This window comes from Sylvia atricapilla, chromosome 27, assembly GCF_009819655.1.
Source record: "Sylvia atricapilla isolate bSylAtr1 chromosome 27, bSylAtr1.pri, whole genome shotgun sequence".
Lineage (NCBI taxonomy): Eukaryota > Metazoa > Chordata > Aves > Passeriformes > Sylviidae > Sylvia > Sylvia atricapilla.
Window position 1 is genome coordinate 1,782,150 of NC_089166.1, and position 21,463 is coordinate 1,803,612.

Genomic DNA, 21,463 nt, shown 5'->3' on the forward strand with positions numbered 1-21,463 from the left:
TGAGGCTGCAGTACTGTGCAGCTTTAGAAGAGATTTTTCTATAAAATTTAAGAGTAGCAAGAGACTTATCCCTACCTGTAGCTGTGGGAGGGAGATTCACCGCAGCAGAAAAAAGGGAAAGCACTGACCCAGCCCCATACAGAACCTGTTTTCAATAGGATCTCTTATATATGAGAGATTTCTGCTACCTGACACCACATCAGACACGCTCCCATGGCAGATCCATCAGACACATGTTCCAGAAACTGCCATAAAGTTGTTCAGTGTGACAAATACCTGATTCCCTTCCCCAGCTCAGCAAGGCTGCGTGGAAACACACTTGGTCAAAGTATAACAAAACTACTTTCCTTACCTTCCCTAAAAAGGGGCTTGGAAACATAAAGGCTGAAAAGGACTTTCTGCATGTGTGTCACATGAGATGTGACAAAGTGACACAGAATCCAAGCAACTTGTTGACAGTGAACGCCCTTCACGGACAGATTTGGGGAAGATTTCCTTACCAGCACATGGCTCAGTCCCATCAGCTGTGGTGGCAGGGGAGGCTCCTGAGCACTGTCCCAGGACTGCTCTGGGTCTGCCCTTGGCCCAGAGCTCTGGGAATGTGGATCCAGGGACATCTGGATGCCCCAAGGTGGCTGAGGGGCCACCCCGCTGCCAGCCCAGTCTGCCCCAGTTCCATGGCACTTGTCACAGTGCTGGAGCTCCCAAACCTCCCAGCTGCTGGGAAAAGTTTGCAAAAGCATCTGTAGCTGAAAGGCAGATGACAAGTAAAAAGAACCCCGAATTTATTGTTTTCTCAGAATTTAGAGTGGGAGGAAGGAAAATGGGACGACCCATGATTTTTTAATGCCTGCAGTTGGCAGCTCCATATTTAATGTGACAGCATCCCTTTAAGAAAAATATGTTCATACACAAGAAAGAAAATAAATTGGCAAAGCAATTTGCTTTCAAGCTAGGCTGACAATTCCCCACTCCAACGTTTTGCTGCAGCCTCGAGTGAGCTGCAATGGTCGGCACTCCATGCTGGGCAGGGGTCATCTCAGAGGTTAAGGATGCTTCACTGGGTGACAAGCCCATCTGGGAGCAGTAATTTATCCCAGAGATGGTGCAAAGAAACAGTGGAAGGAATAATTCATTGTGTGTGAGGCGACAAGGAGACTGTGCTGTCATGTTACCACACTGACAACTCCCAACACAAACAGAGATGCTTGTTACGGAGCCTGAACCCACACGATCAAAGGGGCTTCTGCATTTGGGGTAGGAAGGGATAAAAAAAGACAGGAAGAAAGGAAAAGAAGAGCTAAATCAAAGCCTTGTTACCATTTCTTATGAAAGAAACTTGTGAGAAATGCTCTTTGCAGAGCAATTAGTCATCAGGATCTGAGGCAAGCGCCCAGCAGGACCCACTGCTGCTGCCCTGGGGCTGGGGAGGAGCACCCTGGTGTGGCTGCTCAGAGCAGCCTGGGGGGACAGGAACAAGCTGGCAGCCCCAGCAGGAAGAACCTGTCCGAGAGGGGACAGCACGATGGCACCAGAGCCATCAGGAGAAGAGGCATCAGAAACCAGGGTCCAAAACCATCCCTCACTTCTGCATTCCCTTCTGTTGAGGGCTGGAGCTCCCCAGAACGATGCTGCACGCCCAGCACCTGAGGTCCCTGCTGACAGTGGCAGCTCTGAAGTCAAGCCCCTAAAGCCTTGAGCTTGATGGTGGTGCCACACCCAGGGGTGGTACAAAATCCCTCAGCCCGCCGAGGTGCTGCTGAGGGGTCCCCAAGAGTGATGGGGGTGCAAGGGCTCTGTGCAGAACCGTGCTGCGGGAGCATTTGCCTTCAGCCTCCGTTCACACCTTGAAACCCTGACTCGTCTGTGAACACCAGGATGCCGGAGCTGACAGGCAGGGAAATGAAATGGGACAGATGATAATGAATTGCCCACATCCCTCAGCGTCTCCTGGATGTGGAGTAATGAAGTTATACATTGCTCACTGGCTAGAGGACAGAAGAAGAGTTTCAGAGCTCGGGTTTAATCAGCTCGGTGACAAGCATGGCCTGGATTCGTTCCCTCCTCTCGCCACGGTTTGGTGTCTCCACTCCTCTCCCAGCTCCCGCCAGCCCCAGGATTCACGGGCTCGCTGCTGCAGCACCGGGATGAGGCTGCAGGAGCCCAGACACCGCAGTGTGAGAATCCTGCGCTGCGCTGGAGGTCCTCGGTGTCAGGAGAGAAGCACGTGTATCCTATTAGACTGGGACACCTCTGCTCCCAGCAGGGCGGAGGGCAGCGAGTGTTGGCTGGCGGTGCAGGTGGCAGCCGGAATATTTATTGAGCAGCACCGTTAATGTTATTTAATGAGCTAGGGTGGGTCACAGCTCCTGTTTGAAAAGAATTCCAAAGTGAACTAATGAAAAGTTACTTCTCTCCTTGCCATGGAGACAGCCCCACTCCTGCTCCCCTCCTGCTCATTGGCGATGAGCAGATCTCCGTGCTCCTTCTCTGTGCTCACCCGCCTCCCACACGTGCTTGACACTGCCACTGCTGCCACACTGTCACCGCAGCGGCTGCCACGCTGTCACCGGAGGGTACCTGGCACAGGGGGGGACAGAGCCGGGCTGGGCACGGCTCACATCCACTGCTCCCCTGAGCAGCGAGCAGCGCGGAGCCACGGCTGGGCCAGAGGCTGGTCCTTCCACGGGCTATTCCCAGGATGAAGCCGGGAGCTGCTGCTCCTCCAGCTGGGTGCAGGATGCAGCCCTGCGCTCCGTGCTGCCCGCCAGCCAATTCCAGGCCATGGGAAACGTGGTGGCGAGGCGGCTCGGGCACAAGGGCTGCTGACAAGTCCGTCTCCTGCCGCACAAAGCAGCCCATCCCTGCCAAGGGTCCAAGCGTGTCCCTGCGTGGGCACAGCGCCAGGTCGCAGCCAGGACGGGAGAGGCGGCCAAGGCACGGCTCTAAGAGCTCTCTCGGGGCTGTACCGGGGCCGGGATCCCAAGGGGAAGCCCCGCAGTCGGCAGCCCATCGCCAGGGCTCCCAGCTCCCCGGGCCGTGCGGGGGACAGCGGCGTGAGGCTCAGCTCCACTGGCAGCCGGCGAGAGGTGGAGGCGTTGCTGTTATGAAAACATGCGAGGGTTGTGTCTGAAAACATTGTGAGGAGCCAGCTCCATAAATAGGCCCTTTATGGCTCTTCCCTGTGCTCAGACAGGCTCTTTCACACACGCTTGGCTCCGGCACGGCGGGTTACGCGGCTGGAGCAGCCCCGTGTCGGGTCGGGGAGCACCGGCAGGAGGGACACTGAGGCACGGAGCCCCGGCTCAGCCCCAGCAGCCCTGAGCAGAGGGTGCTACACCGCACCAGCACCGCCCGTGGCCCTCGGCAGGAGCTGCGATGGCCGTGGGAGGACAGGGACCAGGACAAGTGACCCGTGTGCTGTCACAGGACACGGGCAGCAGCTGCTCCGCCGCCACCACCTCCGCGCACAGCGCGCCCCGGCGCCGCAGCATACGGCCACCATTAATCAATGCATTCATCAGGGAGTTGTCATTAATTGAGCAGCTCCTGGGGCCACGGAGCCCAATGGTCTGTCTGGTGGCAGAAGCCGTGCATGGAGCGGCAGCTCTCCGCTGCTTTGGGCCACATCCATTTAACGCGATGACAGTTCCGTTTGTGCCCCCTCAGCAAACGTCCCCCGGTGTGGGAGCGCTGGTGACTAAAGCAGCGGGTGAACGATTAGTGACTCAGCGCATAATTTTCCTCATTTTGTGCCTTTTTATAGCGCGGGGCGGACAGAGCTCACACGGCAAACTCTCGCCAGGCACCGCCACCGCTCTCTCACTGCGTCCCAGCTCCGGGCACCCACCTGGGGCTGGGGACCTTCTTGCAGGCAAGCATCTGTTTGATGCGGTTCTGCCACGGAAAACGAGGAGAAGAAACTGGAAAACACTGCCAGGGGCTTTGGCTTGTTCTTCATTCTCCCTTTTATTGTTTCCGTTCTGAGCAGGGAAAAGGCAAGGGGAGCGGGGAGAGGAGCTGGGCAGCCCCGGCGGCGCAGCTCACACCGCGCTGGCGCTGACCCGGCAGCTGCCTTTATCAAGAGCAGAGCACTGAGCTCTTGTCTTGGCGGTAAGTGATGTCTGCAAACATCAGGTGCCGGCTTGAATTAAGAAGCTCTTTGAGCTGGAGTCGTGCTGCACACCCAGCGCTGCGGTGAACCTCCTCCTGGAGCACCTGCATCAGCCCCAGGACCGTGGGGATGGCTGCATCCCGCAGGCTGGGGACAGTGACAGGGATGTGACGGCAGTTTCATCTCATCCTTACAGACAGGGCAGCCACAGCACAGCAGCTGTACGAGTGCAGAAATCCGACATGTGAAGGCAGGTCCAGCCCTGAGTGACTCCGTGTCAGCGCTGACCTGCCTGTCGGCATGTCCGCACCTCCGGGTGATCCGTGCAGGAGCAGAGACTGAGGTCAATGTCCTTGGCACTGTTACCACACCTGGACGGATCCCCCTCCATCCGGGGGGATGAGCTGAGCCACTCACAGGTTCCCCCACGCCACCTCCCTTGTGCGTGGATCTGTGCAATCACACAACCAACGTGACCAACACAACCAGGGCCAGGTGCCAGCCGCTCCCGTCTCCCACTGCTGGCAATGGTCACCCAGTGCCACCAAACCCTCTCATGGGGTCAGAGTGACACAGCCCCAAAGCAGCTTCAGGGGTGGCAGCACCAGCCACCGTGCAGGACAGAGAATTGTCACCTCCCTAAAGCGGCTTTGTCTTTGTTTTTTTCTTTAATGATTTCCCAGCTGCTTCCCCATTTCAGCCGATAATGGGACTTCACTCTCTATCTGGGTCTGAGAGGCGCTTGCCTTGTTCAGGCTGGAGAAAATCAATTCCCCTCTCACTCAAGTCTTTGCAAGACAGATGAACTGAAGATCGTGCCTGCCTGAGCAAAATATTTATTCAGTCTGGGAACAGATTTACTTTTGAACCTTCTATAAATACAGCTGAGGGCCCCCATTTAATCCCTTACCAGAAGACCTAATTTTATTTGTTTTATGTTTTAAAGAATTCTCCCTTTTCCAACGCCTTGTCAGCAGGTAAAGAAAGGCAGGATTTTTGGCACTCAGCTTGGCAGTGGGCATAGCCAGCGGTGCTGGGCAGCCAGTGCCTGAGCCCACCTCAGGATGGGGCTTGGTGGTGAGAGTGTGAGACCTTTGCACTGCTGGGTCTGGGTTCTGCCGGGTTTCCTGCTCTCTGTTACTGATTTACACCCATCAAAGGTCTGCTGGAGCCAGGGCAGTCAGGGAAAGGCCAAATCCTCCACAGAGGCGTCTTTGTGACCCTGCCTGCCCTGCCCACATGAGGATCCCTGTGCTGGGGGCAGTTGTTCTCTCAGCAGGGCCATGCACAACCTTCTACAGCCCCTCAAGACCTGAGACCACCTTCCAACAGACCCTTCACCCCCATCTGCATGAGCCCCCGGGACCAGCCATGATTTGCTCCACCCACAGCCAAAACAGGCTTCAAAGGGACAGCTGCTTATCCGTGGTGCAGCAGGCATTTCACCAACCAGGGCCTCTCCCCACATCACCCTCCCCATGGGGTGACACACCTAGTAGGGACCCTGCCTGGGACCACAGCATCACACCACCCTGACCCTCCAAGGATCGTGCAGCCTGCCCTGCCTGCATTATCTGTCACTCCACAGCCAGAAGTCCCTCCCTGGGGCTGCAGATGGGTTGGGGCTCCCAACTGGCAGGAGAAGGGAAAGCTCCTTTGGCCAGCCAGGGGTGGGTGGGCAGTGGGGAGCTGCTCCCAGAGCACTCAGGGACATCCTGCCACCTGCCAACATCTCACTGTCACACACCACTGTGTTCTTGCCAGAGGGTTTGCCCAAGTCCTTAGGAGGAGAAATGTTCCCAAACTGAAAAGCTTTCCCAGCACTAAGCAGATGCCAAGAACCAGCAGGTGCTGGAGCTGATTTTCTGCCACCAGAACCCACCTTGGCACTTCCCTGGGCCAGAGCCTCCTGCCCATGGCACTGCAGCAGGACAGCATTGGAGGTGCAGGTGGTTGTTGGGTGTCTGTAAATCTCTTTGACTTATCCTCTGCCTAAGACAGCAGCAGTGAGCACTCATCCTGCCCCAAGATTCTGGCACTGCGTTGTGCCTTCCACTGGTTATGGAGCACACAAGTCATTGTTTCTCTCCATTTCTGGCCAGGAAAGTGAGATTCTGGCACAGATTCCTGCAGTGCCAGTCCCAGGTCAGCCCCCGAGCTCCTGGCCAGTACTGAGCTCCTGCACAGACCCAGAATGGACAGCCCCCAGCCTGGACAAGGGAATTGCTATTTTCCCACCTGGCATATCCCCAGCCCTTGGAAGACTTCTCCAAAGGCACAGTGTGCTCCACACCACAACTGGCTCACTTCTTTGACACACTTATTAAATTGTTATTACACCTGTTGGCTAATTACCTCCTCTGGAAACCAGAGGGCACATAAATTTGACATTGACCTGTGCAAACCTGCAGGCCTACAGATGTTGGCACGGTCTGGGGGGGCTCAGTGGGGCTTGGGAGAAGTGTGGGACTGGAAACATGGCTCTGTGGAAATGTCCCTCCTTGCCCCAGCAGCCCACTGCTGCTGCCCCATCTCCCAGCAGGATGGGGAATGGGGAGGCCGGGAATCACGATGAACCCCCTGCATCCCAGGCCTGGGGTGCCAGCACTGCCCTTCCTGCATGCTCTGCCTTCCTGAGCACGGATTAATCTGGGAGAGCTTTAATCCGCTAAAGCCCTTTCGTAACAGCCCTCAAAAATAAGCCTGGAGAGTTCCTAATACTTCTTGAAAATTTGGAATTGGGATATTTATAGGCTCTGGCCTTGTGCGAGACGAAGCACACCCAGAGCTGGGCAGGAGGGCTCTGAGATGGAGGAACCTGCTCCAGAGGGATCTCCTGCCCCACCTCGCCTCTCGTCCCCCAGCCCGGCCAGCAGCAGCTCTGTGCCACTCCCAGTCTCCTGCTGGCTCCCTAACAAGCTTCCCTTGTTTGGGATTTTTATGTTGGTGGTTTTTTTGGTGGTTTTTTTTTTTTTTCCTACAAGCATTTCAGGCTCCTCAGAAGAGGCTCTAACGCAGCGCACAGACGGGCTCTGTGCCTTCAGCCCTTCAAACGAATGCAGAGCAGCGGCGCTTCCGACCAACACAAACAGCAGCGACGCCGCGCCCCCTGGGCATGTGGCCGAGGAGGCCAAGGGCAGCAAATCACACACGGTAACAGAGAAAATTCAGAAAAAAAATCCCAATCTCCCAAAAATGTTCCAGGAAATTACCCACGTGCGCAAAAACGGGAGGCATGGGGAGCTGCTCTGCTGGTTTCCAGTCACCAGCAGTGGTGGCCACTGGCATCTCTGCCACATTGGTCCTGGTCCTGATGGGTTGTGTGCCATCACAGTGGCACCTGCAAGAGCCAGGTGGTAATTGGCAAGTCATTGGTTCTATGTCTCTCCTGCTCCAACAAATAAAGAGAAAAATATCCTCCAAAGAGCTCATGGCCCTTTGCCACACGGTTTTACAAAGACGTGACCAAAGATGTCCCCAGGGCAGTGGCTGCAGAATTCTCACAGTTCCAAGGCAGCAGAACTCTCTCTCAGAGAACTGGAAGGTGATAAACCCCTCTGATCTTACACAGGCAAAACCCGCCCCACATTCAACAGTTCCTTCATCCCCCTGATACAGGGCAAGAGGCAGTGGCCAGATGTCAGAAGGAGAAATACTCAGACTGAAGACAGGGTGGCATCAGCCTGATTCCCAGCAGAGAGGCCCCAGCTCATGCCCTGACTGGTGAGCACAAGGCAGAGGAGTGAGCAGAGCTGCCAGGATCAAACCTGGTGGCCGGAGGAATCCAGAGCCTCACCCGAGGAAGCAGCAGAGATGCCCCGTTCCCTCAGCACCCTGAGCCCAGCTGCTGCTGCCTGACCAAGGTCCAGCAGCTGGAGCAGCTCCTGACTCCAGGCAGACACAGGCACAGATCAGGGCTTCACCTCACAATGTTTCCTTTGCAATTTCCCAGTGATCTTTCTTATCAACTAATTAAAAAATTTCCATAATTAGGCCAGAGAAAATCACGACTCAGGAACGTTCCCATTTCAAAGCAGCACAGATTTGTTCAGTATCAAGGGCTCAGAGGCCTCACCAGAGCCAGGTTCCCCAGAACCTTCCCTGATGTGTGGGGCTCAGCCTGAGCCCACCAGCCCCAAAACCCACCACCAGCCCCTCTCCCTGGCACCTTGCTGGGAATTAATCCTGGGGGAAAAGGCTGTTTACATTGCAGGGGGAAAAGTGGTGTGTTTTATAAAAAAACCCATAGAGGGCCCTCTGACAGCGAGGGATTCTCCCTGCCTTCAGCCCCTGTGAAGTCAGGAGAGCTTGGAGAAGCACCCACAGACATGCAGAGCAAAGTTCCCCCCGTGCCCACAGCCCAGAGGGTCTGTGCCAGCCCCACTGCCATGGCCAGGGTGCAGCCAGGCTGGGCACATGGGCACCCTGATGCCTCTGAAATACCATCACCTGCATTGAGGGAGCACCAGGGAAACTCCCACGGGACCTGCGGCATCCTGTCCCAGCAGAGCGGCTCATGGCTCCTAAATCTGCAGCTTCCCTTTGATGACTGGCAAGTAAATTGTTGTATTTCTAAGAGAAATGGAGCAGTTGTTATGGTGCAGCTGCAGCCTGGGTTTCCTTGAGAGCACAGACATAATTCCTGACAGGGGCTTTCTGACACAGAAATTATGGCGCTATTTTGGAGGCAATCTCAGAGCATCATACTAAGAAACAGCCTTTGTACATCACAATATCGTTGCTAAATTGACAAATAGACCCTCATGGGCTTCATTATTCTGCTTCGGGTGCACATTTTTGCATTTTTATCATCCCTAGAAATGATTAAAGAGCTGCAGAACGGAGGGCTCTGGCTTTGGAAAACTCAATCCCCAGTCCCGATCAAGCTGAGGAACAGGAGAAGCAGTCGGAAGGGCTGAAGGGGAATCTTTGCCCCTGTGGTGTGTAAGTCTGGCACGTTTTGGGGACTGTCTGGAGCTTCCATGGCAGGTTGTTTTTAGCCCTGGAAATGCACCAGTGTGAAGCAACGTGACTGACACGTCCAGAGCTGGATTGGGAACATCCGTGCAAAGGTCCTTGTTCAGTCAATAGCAGACTTGTGTCGTGCACTCGTGGAAATCCATCGATCTCCCCAGAAACATTGGATTAAAGCCAAACAAGAAGAAGAGCCCCAGAAATACAACAAATAAGAGCCCAAAGACCACGGTTCCTTTATCAGCCGAAGTCTGAGGATGCTGGAGCAATGCTCAAGGAGTATTTTTGGGTTGAGGTGGCTGTGGATGGCCACAGTTAGGTGAGCTCCTGGTGCTGCTCAGCTGGGGACAGAGCACTGCTCCAGGCTCTGGACATTCCTGCCAGCCCATGGGGATAAACAGCAGGCAGGTGCAGGCAGAATGAGCTGGGGCAGCTCTGCCCTGTCCCTGTCCATGTCCCACATTGACACATTGACAGGAACCTTGTCCTAGGGCAGCTGGGATGGCAAGGCAGAACACGAGCCCCTATAAACAGTGCAGAGAACATCAGCCAGGTGGGGAGGGATGGGATGGGATGGGATGGGATGGGATGGGATGGGATGGGATGGGATGGGATGGGATGGGATGGGATGGGATGGGATGGGATGGGATGGGATGGGATGGGATGGGATGGGATGGGATGGCTGCTCTGAGCCCACAGGCAGTGCACATGCCAGCAGGATGGTACCTCCTCACCTGAGCAGCCAGACCCCAGCCTTCACCTACCATGGCCAGGACAAGCAGCCCTCCACAGTCCAGCACTGGGGTGCAAGCCCTGAAGCCAGTGAGCCACCAGCCCTCAGAAATATTTCTTACTCTTGGGATTATTAAACCAGCCTCCCAATTTCTCTGTGCAGAGGCTGCTGCTCTGTCAGAGTCAAATAGCACCCGGGCAGTGAAAGCAGCTGCTCTGGAGCCCCAGCCAAGAGCACTGTGAGCCCAGGGATGTGAGCTCAGGGATGTGAGCTCTGGGATGTGAGCTCAGGAATGCGAGCTCAGGGATGTGAGCTCAGGGTTGTGAGCTCAGGGATGTGAGCTCCGGGAGCTCAGGGATGTGAGCTCAGGGATGTGAGCTCAGGGAGCTCAGGGATGTGAGCTCAGGGATGGGAGCTCCGGGAGCTCAGGGATGCTCCTGTAGAAGACTCACAGTGGGAAGTCACAGCCTGGCATGACGTCACAGCCCTGCTAATGCAGAGCCTGGCTCTGTGCATTCACAGACCGAGCCACATCCAGGGTCACACCAGCCTTTTTTCCCAACGCACGTGGCAGATTATAGGACAAGCACGAAATCCACAGCACACGGTATCGTCACCCTGCCCTGAACTCTGCATATGGTGAGAGAGTTTCTGGTTGGCAGAATCACACTGGCAGCTACTGAGGAACCAACACGGCTCCTCCATCCTCCCGGAGCCCTTCCACCCAAATGACAAACAGCTTCCAGCTGGGCTGGATGCTCCATTGGAAAACACCTGCAGTCACTTAAAAAAAGTCACTGGTGGTGGATTTGGATGGCGGTGGCTGAAGAAACTCCCAGCCAGGCTGGCAGCCGGGACAGAGCCTCATTTATCTGCAGGCTGTCAAACACAGTGACACGGCCCATTGATGCTATTTTCAGGCACTGTGCCCCACATGCAGACACAGCAGCTCACAAACATCTCCACTCCCCATTCAGACACCTCCAGATAACCAGGGGTGAAACCAATGTGTGCACAGCGCTGAGCAGGGCAGGGCCAGCTCCTGCCTCACATTTTCACCCAAAATTGCTCCCTGTGGGGCAGGGGTGCTGCCATACTTCGTGGGACCCACAGACAGATCCAGCTCTGGCAGGGGCAGCTCCAGCAGCAAGGTGCCGATGAGCCTGGTGCTGATCCCTGCTCACTGGGGAATCAACCTGGAAGCCCCTCAGAGCCTCCCGGAGTGTGATGCCAGCCTCTAGACCCCTCACCTTCACACAGAATCACACCTCCTCTATTTGAGCAGCTCTTTCAAATTTTGCTCCGAAAACAAATCGCAGCCTCTTGTGCCAAGATGTTGTTTTCCCACACGCCCATCCAGCAGGATCAGCGCTCACCGCCCGCCGTGGCGCTGCCAAGGGCAGGCACAGGCACGTCCCTGCGCCGGGATCCGTGGGGTTTGCTCTGGGGCACAGCAAGCCCCAGCCCTGCTCCACGCCGATGCAAACTCCTTACAAGCTTCCACCATAACTCACTGCTGCTCCAAGTTCACAGCAAAGTCTATTGGTGATGGCCGGGGGAGAGCGGTCACTGCTGAGTGCGGATCCTGCTTCTGCCTCCACATTCCCGGACCGAGGGAGCCCGCCGCTCCCACCCGGAGACACAGCCAGCAGAAAGCGCTTTTGTACAGCTCTCTGAAGCTCCTTTTCCCTAAGAGCCAAGAGTCTCCGTGGAGGCAGCCAGAGCCTCGGCTCCATTCCCAGCACAGCTCTCCGAGTCCCGATCCCAGCATGGGCGCACGCAGCTCCGGGCACCCTGCGAACCAGCCGGGGACACTGTGCACACCCAGCCGGGCCCAGAGGGGCCCAAGGACCACTTCCACCGCCCCCTGCCCCTGCCGGGCCGCACACCCCGGCACCTGGGCCAACGCCGCCCATGGCCAGGTGCTGCCGCAGAGCCCAGCGCAGCACACACCCGTGGGGGTCCCACGCCGTGCACCCCATAGCGCGGGCACCCCGGCGGGGATCACCGGCGCTTACCGGCACCCAGCGGGTCCCGCTCGGCGTGGGAAGCTCAGCCCGGCGCCGGAGAGGGGCTGCGTCGGGGCCTCGGTAAAGTTCAGCTCAAGAAGTTTCCCTCCCAGCCTCACCCCTCCGGGTGGTCAGTGAGGCCGGGGTTCCGCCACCCCGCCGTCCCTGCCCCGGGATGGAGCGCGGGGAGCGCCGTGTGCAACCCGGCGAACATCCGATCCCGGATTGTCGGGGCCCTTCCAGCGCATCTCCCCCATCACCACCACACACACAACTTTGCTAATCCTGCAACTCCCCGTGCCCACAGCCCAGCCCCGCGGCCGCCGGTAGCGGCAGCCCGGCCGCCCCCGCCCGCCCTACCTGCCCAGGCGCCCGGCTCCGCCGCCGTCTGCAGCATCCTCCCGCCGGCTTCTCGCTCCCGGCCGTGCGAGCGCGCTCTCGGAGGAGGAGGAGAAGGAGGAAGAGGAGGAGGAGGAGGAAGGGGGGGGGATGAAGGCAGCGCGCGCGCCGCCGCGGTCCAACCCCCCCTCGGCGCCGCACGCCCGCGCGGAGTGGGAGGGGGAACCGCGGCGGCGCATCCCGCTGCTGCATCCCGCAGCTGCATCCCGCAGCGGCGCCAGGGGCTCGGGGACATCCTCCCGTCGCGCACCCCTCGGTCACGGCTGCCCCTGGCTGGGACGGTGGGAACGCAGGGGCTCCTCAGGCTCTTTCCAGGGCATTTGGAGGGGTCGGTAAGGTGTATGGCTAGGAGCGCAGAGGAGGGTGACACAGCGGGGATGTGGGGAGGGCATCTCAATTTCAGAGCACTGAGATGCCGTGTGCCACCAGCGCCTCGGAGAACGGCGGGTCAGGTCTCAGAGCCCGCAGGGATGAGGGTCTCCAGTCCCGCACCCTGAGTGGCAGCAGACAGCTCGGCTCTCCAGCGACGTGGCATCGCTGGGGGCTGCAGATTTTTGCCCATGGTCCCACCTGGCAGCAGGGAGGGACAAGAACCGTGACCATCATGCCCGAGCAGCCCGGCTGCTCCAGGAGGGTGAACCGGAGCCAGGGGCGGGCTGGAGGGAGGGGGTCTGCAGGGAGATGCTTCCTCCTTCAGTCGTCGCAGCTGGAGCACAAGGTGCCGCCAGGCAAAGGCGCCTCTGCTGCCATGCTCCTGCCTTGTGCTAAGGTCAACAATTTTAAGTGCAAACCTCCGAGCTGGCCTGTCGCTGTCATCATTGTTAATATTTTAGCAGCTCCCAGCACCTTTCAGCGGGGCCACACAGTGCTGACACAGGAGAGGAGATAAAACAGCGTCCTGCTGCCCGCCCCAAGGAATACGCTGTCTAGACGCGTTATATAATCACATTTTGCCCTCCGCCAGGACACTTTGCAGAGGATCTTAGAGCACTTCCCAAAACTGCTAATTGAGCTTTGTAGCCCCGCTGGGAGGGAACTGCTCTGGCCAAGAGCCCTCTCCTCTGGAGCAGGTACCCAGGGGCTCCTGTCTCCCGGAGCAATTGCCTGCTCGCTACTTTGCATCCACTAAAACACGGAATTGATGCCAAGAGGCAGAGGTGTGATCGGCCCCGTGCTGTCACTGGCAGAGGCTGGAGGCTGCAGAAGTGGGGGCAGAGCATGTGCTGCTCCAAACCCTCCCAAGCCCACGGGTGCCCATGGCTGCAGGAGCCTCCAGGGCCACCAGCTGCCGGGGAGGGGGAAGCCAGGAGCAGAGAGTCCCAGTCTGAGCTACTTCTGGGTCTATAGATCTTGGAACACAAGCAGGTGGCCCAGCAGCAGCAGATCCCACCTATCCACACCGGGAGTCCATTTCCCCGCTGCTGTCAGAGTCAAATCCCCAGGAGCAGCAGTGTGGCACCACTGAGCCTTGTCCTGGCTCAGCATAAATCACTTTGGGTTTTCAGAGCCCTTTTGCCAAAGCTCAGTGCATTTGTTTGCTGTGCCATCTGATTTTCACAATGTAGGATTTTTTTTTCTTCCCTATAAATAATTACAGGAGCTCTAATGGATCTCAAACTTTACAGTACCTTGGCTGTCAGGAGCCTGATGATGATGGTATAGCCTTCTTCTCTGAGGAGCAGAGGCAGGGCTGGGCCTCCTGCACACTATTTCATTTACTTTAACCCTTTCAGCCTCATCCTGCCTCCGCCACAGTGCAGAGAAGGGTCTGTACTCCCCTTCCAGGCACAGGGGTCAGGAAATGCAGAGATGAGGCCTCTTCCCTGACCCACAGCTCCCAGAATTCCAACACTGGGGAGCATGGGTGCATTTCTTCTCCCCCATGGGAACTTTGGCTTCCCTCTTCCAAGGGCAGACCTTCACATTGCTTCTCCCTGAGATACTGTTTGTGCCGTGACCACGGTCACCCTCAACCATTTTGGTTTGCTGCAGATCTCTCCAAAGCTGAAGACAAAACTCTGGACAAAGAGAAGGTCATCTCCAGCTGCAGCACCCTGAAGTGCCATGGGACAGAGCAGCAGAAGGCAAAGCACATCCAGCCCCTCCATCACACTCTGGTTGCTCACAAAATTCCTCCCAAACCAGTTCTCAGTTCTGTACAGCAACTTTGTGCACTTGAAAAAGCAGAAATGAGCCTCTGAGGAAAGAGGATCAGGCACTGCCAGGAGGGAATGGGCACTGCCAGGGAAATGCTTCCTCTTCCTTCATGTTTCTGGAGCTCTGCATCTCTGCTTTCAGCAAACAGGGAGTTTTACAATTACACCGATGTCCTACATCCTTTGGCAGCTCTGACATCCCCTCACAGGGAGGTGCTGGCACTGCCCAGGGGCACTGTGGTGGCACCTCTCCAGTGAGACAGGTGATGGGTAGGGATGACAAGCTGTCCCAGATGTGACAGAATTGAGACATTGCCAATCCCAAATGTGGAACCAAAGGGTCCCAGAGAAGGAGGATCCCTACTGCGTCCCCCACTGGGGTCCCACAACACTGGCTGGCTGCAGTGCCAGCCCTCCAGGAGCAGTTAGAGCTCTCTCCTTCCTTGGCACGGCATGGCAGTGCCAGGCAGAACTCAGGCTTCTGGCTAAGGAGGGCCATGGGGAACAGGTGGGCAGAGGAGAGGCTGTGCTCAGGGGCTGAGCCAGGGTCCCACAGCCAAGAAAGGTCGGTGTGGGGTGATTCAGGCCCAGCACCACTTTCCAGGAAGGCTCTCTGGCTCCTCGGCCACCGCGCTGAGCCGTGCCAAGCTGCTCCGGCAGCTGCCGTGGCCGTTCAGCAGCTGTTGAGCTGTAATTGCTCATTGAGTCATAATTTATTTTTTTTTTCCCAGTGAAAGCAGCACTGTCAGGGAATTAAAATCTTTTCAAAAGCCCATAAAGATTTCATAAACGTTTCAGAGCCAGATCAGAGGAGGTTTAGCGCCTTCACAGCCAGGACCCAGGGAAGGCGATGAGGAGACCAGCAGTGGAACAACTTGACAGCCAGAACTGGTTAAAGGAACAGCAGCGCTGGGCAGCACCAGTCCACAGGGAGCTGAGTGAAGCTGCACTGCCCCTGCTCACAGCCTGCACAGGGCAGGATTGGTCCCCAGTCCATAGCCTGGATGCAAGGGCCCAGCTGGGCTCCGGGTGGTTTGATTCACCTTGATTCCCTCGACACACTGCTGACATGGGTTGTGGGATGCTGGGATGTCACAGGACAGCACCTCCAGACCCAGGAGAGCAAAAAGCTGATATGAGGGGGAGTGCACCTGCACCAGCCTCGGTGCCTTGGCTCTCCCCTGCTCCTCCTCAATTGGCAGTGACCCAGCTCTGGCCAGGACCTTCAGCCCCACAGCCAGTGCGAGCAAGGGGCACTGGCCCCACAAACACCCACGTTTGAATTCAGACAAACCTGAGGCGTCCTCAAAAGCAGAGGTTTTGCACTCTGGAAGGATTGCTGTGCACATGGAATAAGGTTTTCCCCTGCTGCAGCTCTTCCCACACCAGCAGGTGTTTGCAGGTGACGGCGGCACTGCGTTCCCACCGGCAGCCCCTGCGCCGTCCTGGGCACCTGCTATTTTTAGCGTGAGTGCCTTTGATGGTCTCTCTCTGAGCTCTGCAAAATATCTGGGCCAGGCACACGCAGCTTCCACAGCCCCACTCAGGCAGAACACGCTTCCCAAGGAAGCGCTCGGGGATGCTGGAGGAGCCCGGCTGGGACCCACGTGCCCTGAGGGGTTTAATGGGGAGGAGCTGTGCCCTCACCACCCGACTGTGACTGTGGTTTGCACCCCAGAATCTGCACAGCCACATCAGCAGGGTGATGTTAACCCTAACCCCACCCCATGGGTGCCGCAGGCAGGATGGCCCCATTCTCTAATTGGGGTGCAGAAACAAGAGCACAAATGGGTCAGAGCTGAGCTGAGCACCCATTTGGGCACTCGTGGGTGCAGGAACTTCCCCACAGCTGCAGGAGAAAAATAGGGACTCCCAGCACTGCTCCTGGAAGCTGCTGGCCCCAGCACCTCTCACCAGCAGTGGGCATCGCTTCGAGAGGCACCTGAGTGACAGAGGCACCAATAACTCATTGTTAGGGGAGAGGTTGCTGTTATTTTATGGCCGTTGTTATTTCCTTCCTATTGTAACTTTTAATTAAAATCTACAGAAGGCCGATAAATGCTCCCTCTGCATAATTGCAGGGAGTAAATTTTATTATATAGGAAAGTAGTTTTAATTTTTAATGGACTTATTTTTAAGGAAGAGCAATACTTTGAAGGGATCTGTGAGCCCCACTAACTTTATCAAAGGCGAGAAGAGGTACAAAGATGGGTTTATTACCTGTACCCCATAAAACTGTTATTTTAGGGGAGTTTTGTGCTTCCTCCTAATGAGAGATGAATTGCACCAGCTTCATTTGCTGTAGGAGGAAAATTAAAATGAAACTGATAAGAGCCCAGCCTCTAGCTCCTGACTTACCTCCCAATTATAAATGAAAGCTCACAGGCATTCCAGAGATGGGGCTTGATGTCTACATTAATTATAAATAAATTATCTACACTTAATGTTTAAATGAAATTTCAGATAAAGCTTTATATTTAGAAAAGCCTTGCATCAGTGCATAAATATTTATGCAAGGAGTCTGGGTGAACTGCGGCTGCTTCAGCGTGACGTCGCAGCAGAGCTGGAGCAGGGAGCCTTGGCTGGGTGTTGGGGGGAAGTGGCCCTGAGCCCACTGGGAGGTGAACAGGACAGTCAGATCCTAAACCTCCACTGGGGTTTGGAGAGGGGAGGTGATGGGACACTCTGGGGCCGTGTCAGCCTGACATTGTCAGAGCAGCCAGGGAGGCCAGTGACAGTGACAATCCGCCATGCTCCCATCTTTCTCCAGCCCTCAAGACCCTGTGGCAATGTCCCATGGGACCCCTGAGGCACGTGGTGTCGGGGCTGGGGTGAGCCTTTAATGCAGCCAGAGTGCAGGAGAAATCTGACAGGCCCCAGCTGAAAGCTGTGTGGAAAAACAGTGAGGGAGGACAAATAACACTGATTGAAATTGTTCAGCCCCAGTCACTTGTGAAGGAGTCCAGATGAGGTCCAGGCAGGATCCAGCATCCTGAGCAGCCACCACTGAGGACGTGGAGAGTGCCTGTGCCCACACTCCTGGCCAGCTCTGGGATCTGCTTCATGCCATCAAGATCTGAGATGCAGCAACTTTCCAGGGCCATTAATGCATTTGTCTGATTTCTTTCTAATGCCTGAGACAGAGCATCCCTGTCAGGAAGAACATTCCTATCACAAAGAACATCCTGGTCAGGGCAGAGCATCCCAGCCAGGGAGAACATCCCAGCCAGGGTGAACATCCCAGCCAGGTGCACACATGACCCACCAGCGAGGGCTGAGCAGGCAGAGCTGGGCGCAGTTGGCCCAGGAATTTCAGCAGGGTCACCTTTGGTATCGCAGCGCTGCACAGTCCTCGTTCTGCAACGGGAGCAGTATCTCATTTCTTCCTCAATTAGCTCCTGATTATCAGTGTCCCAGGGCCCCTTTCCAGTCTCTGTTTAATGCACCATTAATAATTCATTTCTCAGATAGCAGGAACGCAGCGCGAGGTTGGGGCTTTGTGACTAATAAGTACCGGAGCAACTCTCATCTCCAAGGGACAAATGAAGGCAACAAAAATAAAGTGGAAGAATCAAAGATAATACGTTTTGTGGCCTTTAATCAAACACTGCATAACGGGTTTGATTACTCAGGTGAAGAACACGCACACACTGGGCTCCCATGCCTCCCCATCATCGCCCCCATCCCACTGCCTTCCCTGGCACAGAGAGAAATTCAGGCACCTTGAGTTCAAACTAGGGCTGGCCTGCACTGCCCTCCTCCTAGAGTTATAGATTTAGGTATGAACTAGACCTTTCCTCAAGCTGGAAAATCCCAGGACCAGATTTCCTGGTGCCCAGCAGAGCCAGCACAGTCGCTGAGGAGTCGCAGGCACGCTGGCAGCTGCACATTAAGTGTGACGGGTTTCTGACAGATCCAATTATAAAGCCAGGTCTCAGCAGAATTGCAGCCCTAAGATTTAGTGCATGAAATTTTGTTTGGGAATTTTCGGATATTGCAGCTTGTGCCAGGGGTCCCCAGAGGCCCCAGACTGTGCCAGCTGTCCCTGGGTCTTACCCCACCGAGCTGTGTCCCCTCCCTGCCACATCCTGCCAATGCCCAGCCCAAAGAGTCACCTAAAAATGACAAGAAGGAGAGCAGCCAGCCCCAGCAGCACTGAGGAAGGGGAAACCTGCAGCATTTCTGCTCCACAGAGACGTGCCCTGGCCCGGGGACTGTCCCTGCCCCTGCACAGTCTCTGGGGTCACACACGGGTTATGGACTGTAAATCATTTGACTCTCAGTAGCTGGGGATCTGTCCAGGCCTTTCCACACAGCCCTAGAATGGTATTTTTAGCCCTTTCCTAGAAAAACAAGGTGGGCATGTGTGATGGTCCTGTTCTCAGCTGACCAGGGACTTGGCTGCCCTGGGAATGCTCCTCAGAGGAAAGTAGCCAAGAAACCTCCAGGGACCAAAAGATCTGAGCCCAGCAAGGACACAGGGATGTGAGTCCAGCTGCTCCCACAGTGCTTTGGTCCAAAGAGAAGTCAAGTCTCCTTGCCAGGCGTAGGGCTGTTGTGCCCCAGCTAGTGCTGCACGAGCTTGTTCCATCAAAATCCCGGGATTAGGGAGTTTGTTTTACTTTTTCTAAGTGGGTGAGAGCACAGGGTTGTCCCCGGTGCTGACAGAGGTCCCTGGGATCGCAGGTGGGCAGGAAGCTTGGGATAAAAGCTGGCAGCCTGCACCACTGCCCCCATCGGAGCAGAGCAGCATCACCATTCCCTGGCTCGGGAACCCAGGAGCTGTTGGGAAAACAGATTTATTCGCCTTTACATCCACGAGTCTGTTCCATCCTCTGCCATCCACAGCTGAGCCCAGGCTGGCAGGAACAGCCAGAAAGATGGTGCCGGGGGGCTCGGTGACTGTGGAGGGCTGGAATCTCCCCAGTCCTGGTTTTTTACCCTCCTGGGGACACCCAGTGAGGGGCTGCAGCGCTTTCCCCAGGCTGGAATGGTTTCTCTGCACTGGCCCCTCAGGGCTGGGCTGGTGGGATGCACAGGCTTCAGCGGGGACCGAGTGCCAGGGAGCAGGGACACCTCCCTGATTCCCCAGGGATGAGCAGCCCCTGATCTTGTCATCCTCACCCCGATGCTCCCGCAGTGTCCTGGGCACGTGTCTCTCTGTCCCACCGGCTGGGATGACATTGCCACATACCAGGGAGCTGTTTGAACCTAGGCAGAATAAACCTGCACTGATTATATTTCCTGCCTCCCGGTCGGGGCGCGAGGGAAATTGTTTGATGCTAATCCCCTTGTTTAATCCAGCAGCATCCTGACATGCGAACAGGCAGGATTAACTCCCGGAGGGAATCGTTTGACATGCGGCCGTCGGTGGCGGGGCCCGGCAGCGCCGGGCAGGACAAGGGACGCCCCCGGCGCTTTGCAGGTTCCCATCCGCTCCCGGGGAAGAGGGGATGCAGGAGCAAAATGGAGAGAGGGCTTCTGGTTTTCGGGATCGAATTCCTCCACTACAAGCATTTTCTGAAGACTGGAATTTCCCCTGGTACAGAGAGGGAAACTCCAGCTGTCCCAGGAAAGGTCACCTCGGGCTCTGATGTGTTGCCGGGTTCTGGGAGAGATACTGTGCAATAGCCAGATTTTCAAATGTGCCTGGGAAGCAAAATTCAGTCCCCATCCCCCTCACTCAGGATGCCACCGGACTCCTGCTGCTCATCCTGCTGCTGCCTGAGCCAGAAACATGAAGCAGGATGGAGCCACCCGCAGGGCAGGACCCCCAGCCCCAGGCATCTCTTTGATAAAGGTGCCTTGGGGTCCTGCTTCGGCTGCTCTGTGCCCTCCTTGCTGCAGACCTGCCCTGGATTTCAAATTTCAATTTGCCTGACTTTATCTTTCAGCCCCAGTTCTCATTATTCCTCTCTGTGCCAAGTTAAAGAGCCCTTTAATACCCAGCAGTTTTCTCCCCGGGAAGATACTTGCATGCTGTAATCAAGTCACATCTCAAGCTCCTTCCTGATAAGTCGAACAGGCTGAGCACTGAGTCCCACTGAACAGCAGCCTGGGGAAAGGGCTGACCTGAGGCACCGCCAGGTGGAGGAGCCGGAGGTTTCCCAGCTGGTGCCTTGCGAGGGGAATCGGCGCTTTCTGACGCACTGATGACAAATGAAATGAGCTGTGAGAAATAAATCGCTGCATTGCCCTGACTCTGCGAGCACCCCCGGCTGCCGGGGGGCACGGGAGTGCTGGGGCAGGAGGCCACCGGCGTTCCTGGGGCTGTGCCCGTGCTGGCAGCCTGTGGGCCAGGGGCAAACCCCTTCACGGTGCTTCTGCCAGCAGAACTTTGCTGCAGCAGCTGTTTGCTGCGGGGTTAATGGTGCGCATCTCTGCTTCCAGTGATGGCCGGAATATAAGTGTTTTGGGCAGTTGAGATAAGCAAAGGTTCTTCCAGCCACAGACTTCTTCCAGCCTGGGGATTTGGCCACAGGAGGCCAGCTCTGAAGGGTGTCAGTCCTGAAGGATGCTGGCTCGGAAGGATTGAGGCTGAGAAGGATGCCAGCCCTGAAGGACACCGACCAAGGTTGCAGCACCGATCACTGCAGCTCGGCTGCTCCCTGCTGCCAGGCCCAAGGTGACTGAGCCCCTGGGAAGGAGAAATCAGATGCGGCTGACATTAAAACAGGGACGCAGAGGGGAGAGCAAGCAGAGGTTGGATACAGACCCGCTTGCAAAACCCAGCGAGACTCACAGTGCTGTCCTGGCCCTGTATGCCATGAAGTTAACTGCACTCTCTGAAAAAGGGGCAGGTTTTGTTACAGAAATTCCGGTTTGAGGCACCCAAGCAGACAGACAGATCTACCAGGGCTGGTGAGAGATTGCACCACCCAGTGCTGTGGGCACCCGCTGGGCTAACTCACAACCTGAATTCTCCAAGCACAAATCAGGGCAATTTGAGCTGAGCAAAACGGTCTGGGGTCCCTGCGGGAGGGATCGTGCCTAGGGAGCGGGAGGAGAGGCCATCCCAGCCCACAAGGAGCTACAAATAACTCAAATGGCCTCATTACCCAGTTTCTGATGTACAGGA